At 38.0% G+C, this 19,116-nt stretch overlaps 1 long non-coding RNA gene across 2 annotated transcripts; it reads right to left on the reverse strand.

Moving 5' to 3' along the window:
- Positions 1 to 632: 632 nt before the first annotated feature.
- LOC134166752 (uncharacterized) lies at positions 633 to 14,514 on the reverse strand. Of its 2 annotated transcripts, XR_009965974.1 has the most exons (4): positions 14,326 to 14,514; positions 14,132 to 14,219; positions 10,562 to 10,632; positions 633 to 2,467 (listed from the first exon to the last, which is right to left on the reverse strand). It is a non-coding gene; the product is annotated as an uncharacterized LOC134166752 (long non-coding RNA). The 2 variants fall into 2 exon arrangements; XR_009965973.1 differs by having other exon boundaries at positions 14,132 to 14,513.
- Between the last annotated feature and the right edge of the window lie 4,602 nt (positions 14,515 to 19,116).

Raw genomic sequence — 19,116 nt, forward strand, 5'->3', positions numbered from 1 at the left:
ACCGTCTTTGAAAGGCAGGTGCTAAAAGCCTAAAAAACCACAAAGCATAATCACACCTTTGAGCCATCCCCAAGGAAAAAAAAAAAAATTAAAAAAAGAGAAATGTTTATATCATTGTATATTTCAAAACATACTTTACTTTACTTTGCTGACAAATTCATGAGCCCTACTCATAACTGGCAATATGAGTTGAAACTTTTACTGGGATTGTTTATGAATCTGATAAAGAAATAATTTAAGTGTTTCATCATTTGTTTACACAGAGAGAGGTGAGGAGAAAGTGGGGGATTTCACATCCTAATTTTCAGTGAACTTTTACATTTATGTTTTTATTTGTCCATACATGAACAAGGAGTAGAAAATAAGCCTTTATAATTATCATAATAAAATGATTATATAAATTAAGTATTTTTATAACTTCTTTTTAGTTTATAATGTATTCTAGTGGAAAAAAAAAATAGGTGAAGAGCACAAATTTTTATTTTTTGTCAATTCCAACTGTGTGTGTATAAATATATATATATATAAAATAAAATTTCATATATATACTGAATGATCAGTAAAGACACAAAATATTGTATAACTGATAATTATTTTTTTTTGCAGTAACGAGAGAGAACATAATCCTTTATGTTGTGTAGGTTGTACTATGAATAGAATCAGATGAATTCTCCATGAATATATTCATATTATACTGTAAAATGTAATCATATGACAAGTGTCTAGGAAAAAGGGCTATGGAATCAAATGATCAGCAGATGATACACTTTTGAAATAGTTAGGGTACATTGCATATTTTACCACTAAGAAAAATGGAATAAATAGAAAATAAAACTCATTACTTGGTATGCATAATATTAGATCTGTATTGATAAACTTTTTTTTTCATTTAAACTTAAAAAAAATCTCATTTACACATTCATACAATATCGTGAAATATGAGTTATGGCAAAAGCAATCAGCTTAGACAGCTCATTAATCTCTCTCATACAAATATTGTGATCCCTCTATCTTTCCTCAACAATTTTTTTGTGTATGATTTAAGGATGAAAGAAATGATAACTAGTTTCCATGACAGCTTGAGATACAATGTGTTCTGCAACATGATGAACAATTAAATTGTGATTTAATTTCCCTTATTTTATGGTAATATAACATTAACAAAATAAATATGTTCTGATTGTGCTACGTAGGCGAAGCTATTTCCTGCCTTAACGCTACATTCATGTATTTGCTAAATCTAACCAGATTTCCACCAGTCTAAATAGTCTGTACTGACACAGTATTCTTTCACAGAACCTAAAATCATATCTCCACAGCCCTCATTTTGTAATGACACCCAAACTGGCTCTCATGAAGCTATATCTTTTATACCAGAAGCAATGCAGCTGCAGTGCTCCTCCCAGGTTATGTTAAAAGACTGTTAAAAACTGGCTTCAGTATTCAAGTCAGCTTGTTCAGAATTTGCTAATTTGGGTATTTCCAAGTGGCCCCACTTTGCTAAATGCTCTGATGGAAATATTTCCATTACTTCTAGCAGACTTGGACCACAGTCTGAACATAGAGTAGAAACAAATTGCGTACACATGACATCAGTTATATGTAAGCTCATTTTTATTTTGTTCTTAACGTACTGAGCACTGACAAAGTCCGTTTGTTACAATTGCAAAGATCAAGTCCTTTGTTCAACTACGAATGCTGGAAAGAGTATCTATAGTTATAAGCATTTTTTGTAGAGATGCTTCTGAGGGGTTTTTTTGGTATTTATTTTGAGATGTACTTACAGTTTTTCATCTAGAAATAATACGCAAAATGTGATGAAAGAAAAACAAATCTCTTAGTGTCTTGCCGCCTGCGCCCATTGCTTCCCTTCCTGTCACTGAGGATCACCAAAAGAAGTCTGTCTCCATTTTCTCCCTACTCTCCCATTAGGCAGTTGAGGACAGCAGTAACGTGCCCTCTTAGCCTTCCCTTCTTGAGGCCAAACAAATTTACCCAGCCTCTCACTGTACATCACATGCTTCAGCCACCATTAATCACCTTGGTGGCACTCCACTGGACTCACTGAACTAGCCACACTTTTGCTAGTACAGACAGAACATAATAGCTTTTTTCACTATAGAGCCACACTGTTGACTCCTGTGTAACTGGTCCTCCAAGATTGCTGATCTTTTAATTTTGTTTTGTATTTTTTTCATTGTTTTTTCTCCCTCTTGTTTTTTTGTTTGAGTTGGTTTTGTTTTCTTCCTAAATTGCTTTCCAGCCAGTCAACCCAATTTTCCTTTAAGATTCTGACTTATTCCATCCCAGGTACAGACATTCCTTTTTCCTTTGTTGAACTTCCAGGTGCTCCTTTCAGTTCATTTCTCCAACCTGTTGAGTTCCAGCGGTGGAACAGACCTGATCTCCAGTGTTTGTTGCTCTTCTCCAACTTGTCATCTGCAAATGTGCTGAGAGTATGCTCCACCTATTATAGAAATAAAAATGAGTCGAAATTTCTTTTAGTGATGCTGCTATGAAGAGAAGTTAGCATAAGGACATAGAAAACCAGTATAAAATATTCTATCCCAAATAGGAAAAATCATGTCTAAGAAAATGAGACATGTATTTGCATGTATTTGTAGCTTTATTAATACATAGTTACAAAAAATAATTTACAAATAATAATTTAGAATATAATTACAATATATTAATTATTTTAAATACAATAATTAGCAAAATGTTTCAGAACTGGTTTTCTTTTGAAAATAAAAAGTGGTTTTGGTAATTTATATTTCATTTTCCCCAGGAGAAGACATTGAAGGTATAACTGCTATGAAATTGGTAACTTCCTTAACTGTGACATAAAAATGATTCCTTTGTCTACTGCACCAATGATGTTGTGAACTCTAGTCTAAAGCTGTTTTACAAGTTTTTCTCAGGGCAAGTATTATAAAAACAGTCATTGAGCAATAAACACAGTGGGTGCTCTGTCCTATGATCTTTTTAGCTACAATTATCCTTAATTTCACCAGTTTGTTCCAGACGGAAAACTGTGAAAGTATTCAGTAGTTTTCAATATCTTGTAAAATACAACTGTTTTGTAAGAAAGGTCAGAACATTTTCACCCAAAGGAGTATCTGCTCATTTCAGGTGATTTTGAATTAGGATGTTAATACATTACAAAACTATAGCTTTTACCCACTCTTTTCCCAGCTCTTTTTCCTTGGGCAGTTTGGACTAAATAGCTAACATATGCCACATTGAAGGAAACAATGAGATTTAGAACTACATCTAACTAGCATGAAGATGTCATATGGAGTTTTAATATGTACGTGAAGTGAACCTATTTACATATTCAGGACTCTAAACATGATTAGTCAAACTTACTATATACTGCAATGAGTATAGATAAATATGATAATATTTGTGTATTCAGTTTTGGGCTACTGTGATTCACTAAACAGCACCAAGGATAAAATAAAGGCCTAAGTGTAGATAATTTTTAAAAATCACAAAAATCAAGTAATTTATATACAGAGGGATGGATAGAGAAGTGAATGCTAAATTTGCAACAAATCTAGACAAGCAAACACACTCTTTACAAAACAGAGTGCAGAAGTGCACAGGATTTAATTGTTTTGGCTGTTTTTAAGAGGGTTTCCTTACACAGCTCAGAAAAGAAATCATATCCTGAAGAGCTCTGCTTTTCACAAAGTTTAATGTATCCCATCTAATAGATGAAAATACAACTCATATAAGACAAATATCTTTCAAAATTATCTTTACTAAGGAAGGCCCAAGCAACTATTGCTTGTTTAAAGTCCAACAGTCCCTGAATTAGTTTGTCTGCCTCCCAAGGAGACAAAGGTTCTGCCCAAGCAAGCACATGCTCCAAAACATGAGACAACTTAAACAATAAAAGAACAAACAACCCCCAAACCAAACAAACAAAAGAGCAACAAAATAAAAAAAAAAAAAAAACAAACAAAAAACCCCCACAAAACTACAACCAAACCAAAACCCCAGTGGCTTACTTGATTATACTTGATTGTTTAGAGGTAGTCTAAAATTAAAAGCACATGATCCCAAAAACACATGCGCGGCCCCCCTGCAAAGTAAAACACCAAAACCTAACAGTTTCTTCCAGGCCTCTTGAGTTTTAATTCAGTGTCGTGGTTTAAGTGCAGTCAATAACTCAGACCCACACAGCCCTCTTGATCACTCCCCCCTTTCCTCCCTGCCCCCCCAGCTCCCAGAGGGATGGGGAGGAGAATCGAAAGAATGTAACTCCCACGGGTCGAGATAAGAACAGTCCAGTAACTAAGGTATAACACAAATCACTACTGCTACCACCAATAAGAATAATGATAAGGGAAATAACAAGGGAAGAGAATACAGTACCACTTGCCAATACCCAGCCCAACTGAGCAGTGAACTAGCCCTTCTGGGTAACTCTCAGTTTATACCCTGGGCATGACATGCTGTGGTATAGAATACCTCTTTGGCTATTGGGTCAGGTGTCCTGTCTCTGCTTCCTCATGGCTTCCCTTCCTCCCTGGCAGAGCATGAGACTCACAAAGTCCTTGGTCAGAGTAAACATTTGAGCAGTAACTAAAAACATCAGTGTTATCAGCACTCTTCCAGGCCAAAAATAAAAAACACAACACTGCACCAGCTACTAAGAAGGAGAAAAAATGACTGCTACTGCTGAACCCAGGACATTCAGTTTCTAAAACAGTATTCAGTTTCTGCTGAAATATTATTTTAAAATCAGAACTCTCACTACGTGTTTAGTCATGTACAAGACTTCAACAAGAGCTGAAAGAATAGATTATTTCTGTTATAAGTCATTTGAGATATAGTATTAATTAGTTATTAATTCAGGGTTTTTTGTGTATTTAATTCCTTAAGCAGCCTGTAAAAGATGTTTTTGCTTAAATATTATGCATGGATCTGCTGAAGGAGTACTTCAGACTACAGAGAAAGCTTATTTTATATTTATGTGTCTCTTTGGTGAATAAAGAGAATAACAATGAAAGACATTTGTAATACAACAGTTATCCTTGTTTCACTTTAATACATAAGATTCTCAGACAACATGATTTCTAGAGGCAGAAAGAAATACTCAAAAGTAAAAATACATGAAGTGACTATGTACTCAAGAACTATCCAATACCAGCTGAAAACAATTATGCTTATTTTTTAAGCACCTGTTGATTCTAGTGATGCTAACATTGCTCTTGTAGCATCACTTCTAATATATTCAACAAAAATTAAACCAGAAAATTTTATAATATGAAGCCATAACTCATTACAATGACATTAGGTGTTTACTAAGCAACTGAGAATTACAAGATCCAAATACAATCATAGAAGTTAGAAAAGACCTTAAGATCAGCTAGTTCCAAGCCCCTGCTGTGGGCAGGGACACCTTATGCTAAATCATATCACCCAAGGCCTCGACTTGAACACTGCCAGGGATGGAGCATTCACAACCTCCCTGGGCAACCCATTCCAGTGCCTCACCACCCTAACAGGAAAGAATTTCCTCCTTATACCCAATCTAAACTTCCCCTGTTTAAGTTTTAACCCGTTACCCCTTGTCCTATCACTACAGTCTCTAATGAAGAGTCCCTCCCCAGCATCCCTATAGGCCCCCTTCAGATACTGGAAGGCTGCTATGAGGTCTCCACACAGCCTTCTCTTCTACAGGCTGAACAGCCCCAACTTCCTCAGCCTGTCTTCATACAGGAGGTGCTCCAGTCCCCTGATCATCCTCGTGGCCCTTCTCTGGACTTGTTCCAACAGTTCCATGTCCTTTTTATGTTGAGGACACCAGAACTGCACACAATACTCCAGGTGAGGTCTCACAAGAGCAGAGGAGAGGGGCAGGATCACCTCCTTCGACCTGCTGGTCATGCTCCTTTTGATGCAGCCCAGGATACGGTTGGCTTTCTGGGCTGCAAGCACACACTGCCAGCTCATGTTCATTTTCTCATCAACCAACTCCTTCTCCACAGGGCTGCTCTGAATCTCTTCCCTGCCCAACCTGTAGCTGTGCCTGGGATTGCTCCGACCCAGGTGTAGGACCTTGCACTTGGCATGGTTAAACTTCATAAGGTTGGCATCAGCCCACCTCACAAGCGTGTCAAGGTCCCTCTGGATGGCATTCCTTCCCTCCAGCGCATCAACCGAACCACACAGCTTGGTGTCATCGACAAACTTGCTGAGGGTGCACTCAATCCCACTGTCCATGTCAGCGACAAAGATGTTAAACAAGACCGGTCCCAACACCGATCCCTGAGGGACACCACTCGTTACTGGTCTCCAGCCGGATATTGAGCCATTGACCACAACTCTTTGCTTGTGGCCATCCAGTCAGTTCTTTATCCACCGAGTGGTCCATCCATCAAATTGATGTCTCTCCAGTTTAGAGACAAGGATGTCATGTGGGACAGTGTCGAACGCTTAGCACAAGTCCAGGTAGATGACAGCTGCTCTACCCCTGTCCATCAGTTCTGCAGCCCCATGACAGAAGGCCACAAAATTGGTCAGGCAGGATTTCCCCTTAGTGAAGCCATGCTGGCTGTCACCAAGGACCTTGTTGATTTTCATGTGCCTTAGCATGCCATCCAGGAGAATCTGCTCCAAGATTTTGCCAGGCACAGAGGTGAGACTGACTGGTCTGTAATTCCCCGGGTCATCCATTTTCCCCTTCTTGAAAATGGGGGTTATATTTCCCTTCTTCCAGTCATTGGGAACTTCACCTGACTGCCATGATATCTCAAATACGATGGCCAGTGGCTTAGGAACTTCATTTGCCAGCTCCTTCAGGATCCGCAGGTGGATTTCATCAGGTCCCATGGACTTGTGCATGTTCAGGTTCTTAAGATGGTCTCAAACCAGATCCTCTCCTACAGTGGGCGCAAGGTCTTCACTCTCAAAGTCCCTGTGGCTGCCTTCCAAGACTTGGGTGGTTTGGTCAGAGCCTTTGCCAGTGAAGACTTTGGCAAAGAAGTCATTCAGAACCTCAGCCTTCTCCAAATCCTGTGTAGGCAGCTCTCCCGAGAGCTTCCAGAGGGGGCCTACATTCTCCCTAGTCTGTTTTTTATTTGCTATGTACCTGTAGAATCCCTTCCTGTTATCTTTAATACCTCTAGCTAAGTTTAATTCTAACTGGGCCTTAGGTTTCCGAACCTGGTCCCTAGCTTCCCAGACAACATCCCTGTACTCTTCCCATGCCACCTGTCCTTGCTTCCACTTATTATAAGCCTCTTTTTTCAATTGAATTTTCCTCAGGAGCTCCTTATCCATCCAAGGAGGTCTCCTGGCCCTCCTGCTGCACTTCCTTCTGGTTGGGATGCAACACTCCTGAGCTTGTACCAGGTGATCCTTGAATATCAACCAACAGTCTTGGGCCCCTCTGCCCTCTAGGGCTGTATCCCATGGAACCTTCGGAAGCAGGTTCCTGAAGAGGCCAAAGTCTGCTCTTTTGAAGTCCAGGGCAGTGAGCTTGCTGCACACTCTTCTCACTGTCCTGAGAATCTCAAATTTGAGCATCTCATGATCGCTGCATCCAAGGCTGCCCTGGAGCATCACATTTCCAACCAGCCCTTCCCTGTTGGTGAGCACAAGGTCAAGCACGGCACCTCTCCTTGTCGGCTCCTCTATTACTTGCACAAGGAATTTGTCTTCCACACAATCGAGGAACCTCCTGGATTGCTTGTGCCGGGCTGTACCGTCCTTCCAACAGATGTCAGGGTGGTTGAAGTCACCCATGAGAACAAGGACCTGCAAGCGTGAGGCTGTTCCCATCCACCTGTAGAGTGCCTCATCCACAGATTCATCTTGATCAGGCAGTCCATAACAGCCCCCCACAATGATGTCTCCCACAGCTATGTTCCCTTTAACCTTGACCCACAAACTCTCTGTTGACTGCTCTCCTGTCCCCAGACAGAGTTCCATATTGTCTAACCTATCCCTAACATAAAGGGCAACTCCCCCTCCCCACCTTCCAGGCCTGTCTTTTCTAAAGAGCCTGTAACCTTCCATTCCAACACTCCAGTCATAGGAGCCATCCCACCATGTTTCTGTGATGTCTATTACATCATACCCCCGTAGACGTGCACACATCTAAAATAAAGATGAAGAAAAGATAATTTGAAATAACTAAGTGCGGATTGATCAGCACCCTTGGCATCTCATGTTTTTTTTTGCATGGCAATTATTTGTTAAGCAGCAATCAGCAAATATGGATTACTATATTGCTGCATCATTAGTGGCAAAAGAATGCAGAGATTACTTTCGTTATGGTTCTACTCAGTTTTCTCTGTTTTTTGGAAAAAAATAGCAAAATGGAGTTAATCAACACAGTCAATAACTGCAAATCTTTAAAAAACAAAGATTCTGACAACAATCCTCTTCCCCTGAAGCTCTAAGAGTAGCTTCTGTAAATAAGAATAACCAACAGCAATTTCCAATAATTTACTCTCTAGGATTGCTGAAAAATACTATACAGAAATCTGTGATAAAAGACTCATTGATTAAAATGCCAATGAAAAACACATTGTAGGACAATGTGTGCCAGTATAGATTGTAGTTAATTGCCTTCTGTTGCAACCTCTGTACACAGCAGGCCAAATTGTTGTCTTAGTTATGCCCCTGTGTCCTGGGTTCAGCAGTAGCAGTCATTTTTTCTCCTTCTTAGTAGCTGGTGCAGCGCTGTATTTTTGACTTTTGGCCTGGACCAGTGCTGATAACACTGATGTTTTTAGTTACTGCTCAAATGTTTACTCTGACCAAGGACTTTGTGAGTCTCATGCTCTGCCAGGGAGGAAGGGAAGCCATGAGGAAGCAGAGACAGGACACCTGACCCAAACTAGCCAAAGGGGTATTCCATACCATAGCACGTCATGCTCAGGATGAAAACTGGGAGTTACCCAGAAGGGCTAGTTCACTGCTCGGTTGGGCTGGGTATCGGCAGGTGGTATTGTATTCTCTTCCCTTGTTATTTCCCTTATCATTATTCTTATTGGTGGTAGCAGTAGTGATTTGTGTCATACCTTAGTTACTGGACTGTTCTTATCTCGACCCGTGGGAGTTACATTCTTTCGATTCTCCTCCCCATCCCTCTGGGAGCTGTGGGGGTGCAGGGAGGAAAGGGGGGAGTGATCGAGTGGGCTGTGCGGGTCTGAATTCCAGACTGCACTTAAACCACGACACCCTGTAATGTCTGTGAAGTTAGTATGACTTACATGGACATATCACGAAGAATGTTTGGGCCTTAAATAGTCAGAGACACTCTAGCTTCACATATATAAATGAGCTCTTTTTCATCATGAACTTCATATATTTTTCAGCCTTCATTCTAATGAGTAATTTTTAATAGGTCTTTTTTTTTGTGTCTGTTTTTCAGAACTACAGCTATGAGGAAAGAGAACATGACATTTTCCCCTCTACAACCAGACTCGAGATTCTAAATCAAACTTTCTAAACCAAGCCTAGCACATATGTACTCACAGGGAGCCAAAAACCTGGAAGAAGCCAAAGTAGCAAGACTTTTTTTTTTTTCTTAATCTCAAAGGTTTATCCCAGCTCTTAATGGAAAAAGTCAAATTGTATTGCTTATTTTCCACTGAATATATAAGGAATATTACAATTTTAAGAATGATACAGCTCTTTACCTTATATTTACAGCTCCCTGCATCATATATATTTAGAGAATTCTTGGATTGCTAGAAATGAAAGATGAATTTTTACAGATGACATTTCACAAAAATACACATTCTATAATATGTACCATGCTAATACTGAAGATCTCTATCAAAGGAAATATTTAAGACAGCAATCCACATATCCTAAATCACATTTTCTGTTTCATTATCTACCTTCCTATATTAAGGCATGCTTTTTCTCATACTGCTGTATTTTCACAGAACCTTCTAGTTCTTGTCCACTGTTGCTTTCTGGCTAAAGAACATGAAGACTATGCAAGCATATCAGATGATCCAAGAAAATGTTAAATAAGTAAATAAATAAAAGCATCCTCCAGTCTTTTTCACCTTTCTCTTTCACTATGACACGGTATTATCAAATATATTACATGTAAGAAATAAATGAAAGATATTTGGTGAAAAACATCTGGAATGCACATATGGTTTAGGGCAAAGATTTCCCCTTCTCTATCTGTGAGATCATACCTATAGAAATTAAAATTTAAGATATAATGACTGAAATTTACCTCTCAGAATCAAAGCACCAATCTTTCTCCCACTTGGGATGGATTTTTTGCCTTTTTTTTTTTTGAGGGGAAAAAAACGGCACTTTTGTGTTTGTTTGCGAGTTTTGTCTTTATTTTGTTGGGTTTTTTTGGTTGTTTGGTTGTGGTTTTTTGTTTTTTTTTTTTTTTTTTTTTTGAGTTTCTTAGGGGGGATTTTTGGGAGGTTTGTTTTTTTTAACGGGGAAAGAGATTTTTGTTGGTTTTTTTTTGTGTTTTTTTTGTTTTTTTTTTTTGTTTTTAACACATACACACACCCCGACTGCAAACCCAGTCATTTCTGTTTCATTACTCATAGGATACCTGTATGCTGATATTTCTTGTTGCTGCTGTACGCTTGGAATGTCTTCCAGGAAAAACACTGACTTCAACTTCTATGGTAGGAAGAAGAATAATAAATATTTTTATTACTACTCATTACTACCTTCTGAGGTTGTTTATGAATGCATGAATGGAAGAGTGGCGTCAGCTGCAGAGATCAAGCTATGAAACAAAAACGCTGCTGAACCAGCAGAAAATGGAGAAGAGACGGACTACTGCTGTTACTAGCTGTATGGGTGAAGAAAAAATTGACATTCCTCCCAGGCAAATGCAATAAAGATGAACACAATTGTAGGGGAAGGCCATCAAACACATATTTATCATCATTTATAGGCACAATGTAAACACACAATCCTTTGCTAGTATGAATTGTCATAACCCAAATAGTTTAATGTAATAGCAGCAATTTAAATTACTCAGTTCTTTCCCAAAATAGGTGTCACTTAAGTCACTGTTATAGTGGTAATTCTTTACAGAACTTGCAAACAAGACATCCCCACTTGAGGATGAGTGGATATCACAGGGTACAATTAAAATAAAGAGAGGATGGTTCAGCATTGCAGAAAATCTTTTGTAGACTAACAGATGAAGAAAAGTAAACTGTACCCAAGTATTTCAAAATCCACAGTGCTTTGAGTCACAGAATTAGGACTTTGAGCTTAGTTCTTAAGTAAGAAACACCACTGGAGCTAAAAGACTACCCCTTAAAAAAATTATCAGTTTTTGTTATTATATTTTTATAGTCCTCTGTTCAGAGGTAGATTCACAGGTTCTCAAGAAAAGTAATTACTGATTTGAACAGTACTTCCTTTGATGTGGAAAAACAAACCCAAAACAATAAAACCAACCAAACAAAACCTATCAAAACAGACCGTATAGCAGGTGTTGATGGAAAGAAAAAAAAGGAGGGTAAAGACTGTGTCTATCAGTTTTCCATAGTGAAAGGGAATTGATAAAACTGTGTTAAATTTCCATTTCTTTTGGTAAAAAAAATACCAAATCATGATAGATAAATATTTTAATATTGAGAATCAATGATAAGGCCCTACTGTTTTAAGTCAGCTGTACAGTTTAAATGCAGTTTCCACAGACTCCTTCTGCAAAGCAAGCAAACCCAGTAAACCAGTGAACTGAAAACATTAAAGACCACTTCATAAAATCATCAGGATGATACTGTAGATTAGAGATTAGAAACAGATTAGAGAAGAGGTTCAGAGCAGTCCTGTGGAGAAGGATTTAGGGGTGTTGGTCGATGAGAAAATGAACATGAGCCAGCTTCAGCGTGCGCTCGCAGCCCAGAAAGCCAACTGTATCCTGGGCTGCACCAAAAGGAGCGTGACCAGCAGGTCGAAGGAGGTGACCCTGCCCCTCTGCTCTTGTGAGACCTCACCTGGAGTATTGTGTGCAGTTCTGGTGTCCTCAACATAAAAAGGACATGGAACTGTTGGAACAAGTCCAGAGAAGGGCCACGAGTTTGATCAGGGGACTGGAGCACCTCCTGTATGAATACAGGCTGAGAAAGTTGGGGCTGTTCAGCCTGTAGAAGAGAAGGCTGCGTGGAGACCTCATAGCAGCCTTCCAGTATCTGAAGGGGGCTTATAAGGATGCTGGGGAGGGACTCTTCATAAGGGATTGTAGTGATAGGACAAGGGGTAACGGGTTCAAACTTAAACAGGGGAAGTTTAGATTAGATATAAGGAAGACATTCTTCACTGTGATGGCAGTGAGGCACAGGAAGGGGTTGCCCAGGGAAGTTGTGAATACTCCGTCCCTGGCAGTGTTCAAGACCGGGTTGTACAGAGCCTTGGGTGGCATGGTTTAGTGTGAGGTGTCCCTGCCCATGGCAGGGGGGTTGAAACTGGATGATCTTGAGGTCCTTTCCAACCCTAACTATTCTATGATACACAGAGTATGGAAAGATGTATTAGAAACCAGTTTCATTATTGTTTAAAAAATTCTGAGGTTAGTGACATTGGGGAATGTTCAAGAAATGCACAAGTACAACATCTGCCTAGAGGTCCTGGACAGCATCTCCTATAGCTCTGGTGCTGTTCAAATAGTGGGAACAGAAGAGGCATCTGCACTGCTAATACACGAAAAGCAAATAGGATCTCTCTCAACAGCAACATTTTACCTTGATGTTAGGATAATTTAAACTGTTAGTTGTTTCTACTAGCATTATAAAAAAAACTGAAAGGAAAAAAAAAATTCTAAAAAAATAGAAGCGTGACCTCTGTTAGACAGAGCATGTTTAAGGAGACAAAACAAACCCACCACAACACCTATTTGCTGTCAAATTGCTTTGTAACTGCTTTTTGATAGAAACTAGTCATCTGACTTTCCATAGCAGTGTGTTTTCCCCATGAAAATATCAGAAATACCATATTTTACAGACTTTGGAGGTAAAACCATGTGCATGAGTAGGTGGCTCTAAATCACACAGTTACAGAAAATAATGTAGGAAGTAGCATTTGGGCTGTTGGTATTCTGTGTCTTTCTAAAACACAACCATTTAGGAAATTTCATAAACCATAAATAACCTTGTTGCGTGACTTGAGAGAGTGGACTCATCCACATTCACACCATTTCCAATGCAAAATAAACACCCAGCCATGCCACTTCACCCTGAAATCTTCACAAAATCCCTTTTAGCCAAGTAATTTATTACAAAAAACTATAGTCTACAAGGTTTTCCAGCAGTCTTGCAGAAGACTGCCACATATGAATTACAACAAAATCTACACACATATTTTCTCATCTGAGCAATAATCAAAAGGTGTCTTTACACTTTCAGTGACGGAAAGACAAAGATAAATATAAAGCTGGATGTCTGACAGCTGGTATTAAAAACAAGGCCGAGTACTATCCAGCAAAAATGGCAGTCGTACAGAGATTTAAAATCTTAGCTTACTTCTGATTATTCATGTTTTCACAAGAAGATTGGGCACCCACTATTTCTATATTTCTTCTTTTTTTTTTTTTTTTATGGTAAGGGAAAGCTTTACCTGAATATTTACTGTCATATATTTTCCAAAACAACAGAAATAAAAATGCAAAAAGCTAAAGAAAGACATTCATTAGCCTTCTGACCACAGACAGAAGAAAAATTATCTCTATTCATTGTTGCTGTTGTAGGATAATAACAGTGAGGAGATATTCAAGAGGTCTATAATGTGAGAGGAGGTAGAGACTGATGTCATCTCTATATCCTCAAATACACACCAACACAGCTAAGGCGTGTTAGATACAATTTATCATCTAAATGAATATTTGCAATCATATCAGACATCAACATAACCACACACAAAAAGAATACAAGCATCTCTTCCAGGTTGGATGTTCTTTTTAACTGCCTTTAAAATTCTAGGAACAGTAAGTTCAGTTATTAATCACTTAGAAGAAAAATATCATGTACACAAACATGTACCACCAGTGCTGCAACTAGATCTCTATGCCTCTGCTCAGGTACACTGCTGTACTTCTAATTGCATCATCACTGTCTTGCTCTTCACTCCACACCGATTCAGCAGTCACTGCCTACAGCTTTGTTACCTTTAAGATCTTAGTCTCCCATCCTCACAGTTTCACTGAAGTTGAACTCTAGATCACAGTCTCTTTATTCATTGCCATTATTGTTCTGCTGTTAAAAAAAAAAAAAAAAAGAAGTTAAAGCTGAGGGTTCAATTACAGAGGGCAGTTGCATTGCCCTAGGGGGTGGAGAAACCTACAAACTGTGAACGAGTTACAATATACCTCCTATATCTCTTCTTCCACACAGTCATTGATGTATTCCCCCTACACCACCCCTATACTTAATTATATACTAAGGCATGTATAATTAATTAATTATACATGCTCTGATACAGCTGCCCTGGCTGTAACACTGGGAGGGGAAAAGCTGAGCCTACCACCTGTGCAGGAGGGGAAATAATAGCTCTATTGAGGCTGCCTTTCCCTTCCTTGTTGTACTGTTCTTAGATTATTACTTTAAAAAGAAAAAAAGAGAAAAAGAGAGTAAGTACTTCTTCCAATTGTTGTTCTTTACTTCCCTGGCTTTCAGATCAGACTTTTTGTTTGGAAATCATGTGTAGATGTAAAACTAGTTTGTCTGCCAGGATATACATTTTCTCTCAAGGGGATGTCTGACAATCTGTTAACACAGTGTATAATGGAGAGGGTAGGGGGCAGATCACAGGCCAGATTGTTAGCTGGTATAAAAGAGGTGTTAATACCATTGACTTTAATAGGGCTACGTCAATATCCACCAGCTTAAGATTCTCTGTATCACAGCCCATAGACCACTTGCGGCTTGCAAAGCCTTTGTATTCACTCCACAAAGGGACTTTTTAATTGTGGCTATACTTGACAGAATCATAAAAATGTACTATTATCAGTTTACCCAGTGATTCTCTAGCATTCCTAAGGATTAACCTCTCTCCTTGGAAGCACACAGAGTTGTGAGAAAACCGTCTCAGCTAAATCCATGTTGAATTCAAAGGTGACTATTGGAAACTTTCATTAAACCATTTATATTGTGATAACTCATTCTGAACTCATGCTGTCTCAAATTATTAGCAAGGAAATTCAGTTGTGAAGATCCCACCTCTGAGTAAATTAGGAAAATGTGTTGGGGAGGGGGGGGTTAAGAAACTTTATATATATAATATAGCTCCTTATAATTTTAAGACAAAAAAAAGCAGCACAGTTAATCTGAATTTTGTAATGCTCTTCTGAGGCTGATACCTGTTGAGCATTTCGGCATGAACAAAACTGTTATTTCTGTGGAATGGGGATTTCCACTCTCTAGAAATTAGTAAAGAAAAAAACAACACCCTGAATGTCTTTATGCAATTAGGATTGCAACGGCTTCTCTGGAATTTGAATGCATGCCATGTTTGCTTATTCTTCCTGAAGCATAGTATTCTCAATAGTAAGGACTTAAAAGACATAGTACAGGTCTCCCAACACAAGTCATTCCTACCCTCCCTATTATAATTCTAAATAATAGAAAAATTAATGAATGCCTGGGGGTTTTATAAGTAGTAGTGAGATTTTGTGGTTAAAAACCTTCAGTTCTTTAAGCTTTACCCTATGTGCCCACACCCTGGAGAAGGAAAAACCTTTTTCTTCTCCAAATAAAAGCTGTATCTGGATATGAAAAGCTTAGAGGACGGCTCAGCTGCTGAGAAAATAACAAATATTGTGCAAGTTGGTAACATCAAAGTTGTTTAACTTTTGCTCAAGAGGTGGGTCCACTTTGGCAGTTGGTGAAATGATCCCCAGATATCCGTCACTCCCATTGCTGTTGAGATATTAAACTAATAAGTACAAAATTCTGTCTCCAAAACATACATATGTCAGAAGCTGACATCAGTGGAGAACAGATAATCTTCTAAAGGCAGAATGAGTCAACAATTTTGTTTTAACTCTCTTGAAGTTGCACAGATTTCTTGGGTAGTATGGCAAAAATGTCAGAATGGCAGAGCTTAACTATTATTAACAACAATGTTATCCTAACATAGTAACTTTCAAAAATAATGTAAGTTTATCACAAAACTGCTGAAGTTTCCTGAAATTATATTTTTATCAAAGATTTTTTTGAAATGTCTAGTGTTAACCAAATTTGCTTTAGAGACTAAGTTTCAATTTTCCTTTCTTTTCTTTTTTTTATCACTAGGGCTCTGCTGATGGAGATATTCTTATTTTAAAGTTACTAATGTGTAATACACCAGAGAAAAGAAAATATATTTGTTTCTTTTTATTATGTGGATATTGTAAAGTATTAATATACATGTTTGTATTTCTTTAAGAAAATGTTCCCACTCTTTAAATTCAAAGTGAAAATTTAACAGAATAACCCTAAATTGTTTTCCTATTGTTCTTTCTTTGTTTGTCACAAATATTGAATTCAATTGAGCCACTTTAAGATGCTGGTCAGTAAATTTTAGTGCTTTTAAAAATATTTGGGTCTTAAAAAAAAACCGAACTGGCTGTAAACTCCAATGTTAGCATAATATTTCCTCAACTCTTGCTGCTTAATATAAAACTTTTTTTTTCCAGATTCATTTTGTATTCAATTCCTCTTCTACCAGCAGAAAACATTCACTAATATAGTATTTCAAAAAAGAAATTAAAATTAGTTAAACAGAAGAATACATTTACACATTAACACATAAATGTTTTCAAGAGAGCTACTAGTATGTCATAGGCTGTACTAAACACTAGAAATTTTTACTGCAAATAGTAGCACAGCAATATTTTATTCTGATTCTATTCAGGCTGTTCAAATAATTAGATACCTAAAACATCTGATTTTTATCTTTCAAGGAAAGTCACAAGGTCATATGGGAAGTCAGGACGAAATAAGAGGATTTATCTGGTGGCCTTTTTGTAGCTGAACACCTCAAAACGTTAGTTTTGGAATCCTGCATTTATTTCCAGTCATTTTTTTCTGCTCTGTACAATTCTAAAATAGTAATTTTCTTACACAAAAGTTATTTCTGGATGGCTTATAGAGTATGTGCTCTTTGTAAATGGTACAGTCCCCATGTCCCTGTAATGGTATCAGTTCTGTGGCATCTCTGCCCAGCCCATTGTCATCCACTGCCTGTCTTTACATGGGAATTTTGAGAGGGACTTGAGAGAGCAGAATTAAGACATTCTTTGTATTAATGATTGTTCTTTTACTTAAGTCTTTTAAGACAATGAACAATATCACTTATTTTCAAATTTGCTTTAATTACCTCTCTATCAGATTCTGATAAACCTAAGATTATGGTCAATGGCAACAGAGTTCAGTAAGGACATACACAATCAGAAGTGGGACGGCTAAACAGAAACCAGCAAAATCAAAACTCATTCAGATAGATGGCTCCTGCCTGTGTCCAACTGGCTGGGTCGTCTGCTTCCATGAATCGCTTTGAAGATGAGGGGATCCTGAGAACTTGTGAGAGAGCTAAAGTCCTGCCTCAGAATTCGAAAGAGTGATGGTAAATCAGCCTAGTGTAAATAACTTTCAAACCAAAACATTACTGAGGTTCAAGAGATGCATTATATCCCACCATTTATGAACCTCACATTTTTTTTTCTGATGGAGACTGATAGATAAAAAAGGTAAGGAATCTTCTTGTAAGATTTCCTGCCTACTTATACAGATCCCTAGGTTTGGTTAACTCACCCTGAAATAGAGTGAACTCAGCACAGACTGCAGGAGTCAAGGCAGTCACCAGGTTCTGCTTAGCAGAAATTCCACACTTAAGCCATGCTGTCAATTAGACAGGTCTCACTGTAATGTTGTGTCTCCTGTCAAACATTTCTGAATGGACCCTTGCTCCATTTGATGCTTTCCTGATGGAGCTTTATCACGGTTCTGATGTATGGTAACCTGATAAACCTTCACTTAGCACCCTTCTATCACTATTTAACCTTAACATGTGTCTAGAGACTAGCATCAAAATGGCAGGGTTTTGTGGTGATGGAATGCTCACCAGTGGTTAGAACAGATTAACAAAATGTTTTTGTTACAGAATAGAGTCTGCATCCCAGTCTTGCTAAATCCTTGCTAACAGGAGTTTCATCATCTAAAAGGCTAGCTATTAATACACGATAAGGTTCCTAAGAGCATGAAAGTCCCTAAACAAACCAGTTCTGTGAGAAAGGAATGTGTAAGGTGTCAGAATTATTGTCAGAGAATATTTTAACTGAGCTATCTATATTTATCTGAGAAGAGTAAGAAAATGCCTTATTAGAATCACTCTTGAGAAATTCAATTCAGCTATTTTATGGAGGAAACAAAAATCAATGTATGTTTATTGATACTACTATATAAAAAAAAAAAGTAACCCCCCCCCCCCCCAAAAAAAAACCAACAAACAAAACCGTTAACACTTAAGAGATGCAAAAGTATATATATATATAAACAAAAAATACTGGAAATCTCTGTGGTTGTTCAGAAAATATTGAGATCAATAATTTAAATTATTAGAAAGTTATTAATCATCAGTCGCTAGTACAGGATCAAATGTAAAGACTAAGAAGATGTTTCAGAGGCAACTAACTCTTTTGTCTTTCCTTTTCCATTCAAAAGTACAAAATGATATTCAAGAAATTAAGTAACTAATTAATTCTCTGCTGATATTAACTCTTTATATGTGACATATAAACTGTTTACATGTGACAATTGACTGTTTATATGTAACATAAATACTGTATATATATACATATATATAAAAGAATATCTGTTTACTGTGCTTATTCTGTGTGCCCTCCCCCCCCCCCCCCCCCCCCCCCAGGGGAGCAGGTGTTTAAAGCTTTTTGCTGCTCCAGGTACCTTCTGTACTGCTGCATATACAGCTAGGCTATGTCATCCTAACATGACCTGCGGTGACTAATGCTTTATTTTACACATCATCTGGATTTCACTAAGTCCAGTAAGCATCTGTTGTTCACAATTAAAAATGTAACACTCGATCCTTTACTGAATGCAAAGTAGATTGATCTTTGTTTACAGGGAGCCATATTACAGTCAGTGGGGATAA

Source organism: Pezoporus occidentalis, unplaced genomic scaffold (genome assembly GCF_034315485.1).
Source record: "Pezoporus occidentalis ecotype Australia unplaced genomic scaffold, CSIRO_AGI_Poc_V1 ctg27, whole genome shotgun sequence".
Lineage (NCBI taxonomy): Eukaryota > Metazoa > Chordata > Aves > Psittaciformes > Psittacidae > Pezoporus > Pezoporus occidentalis.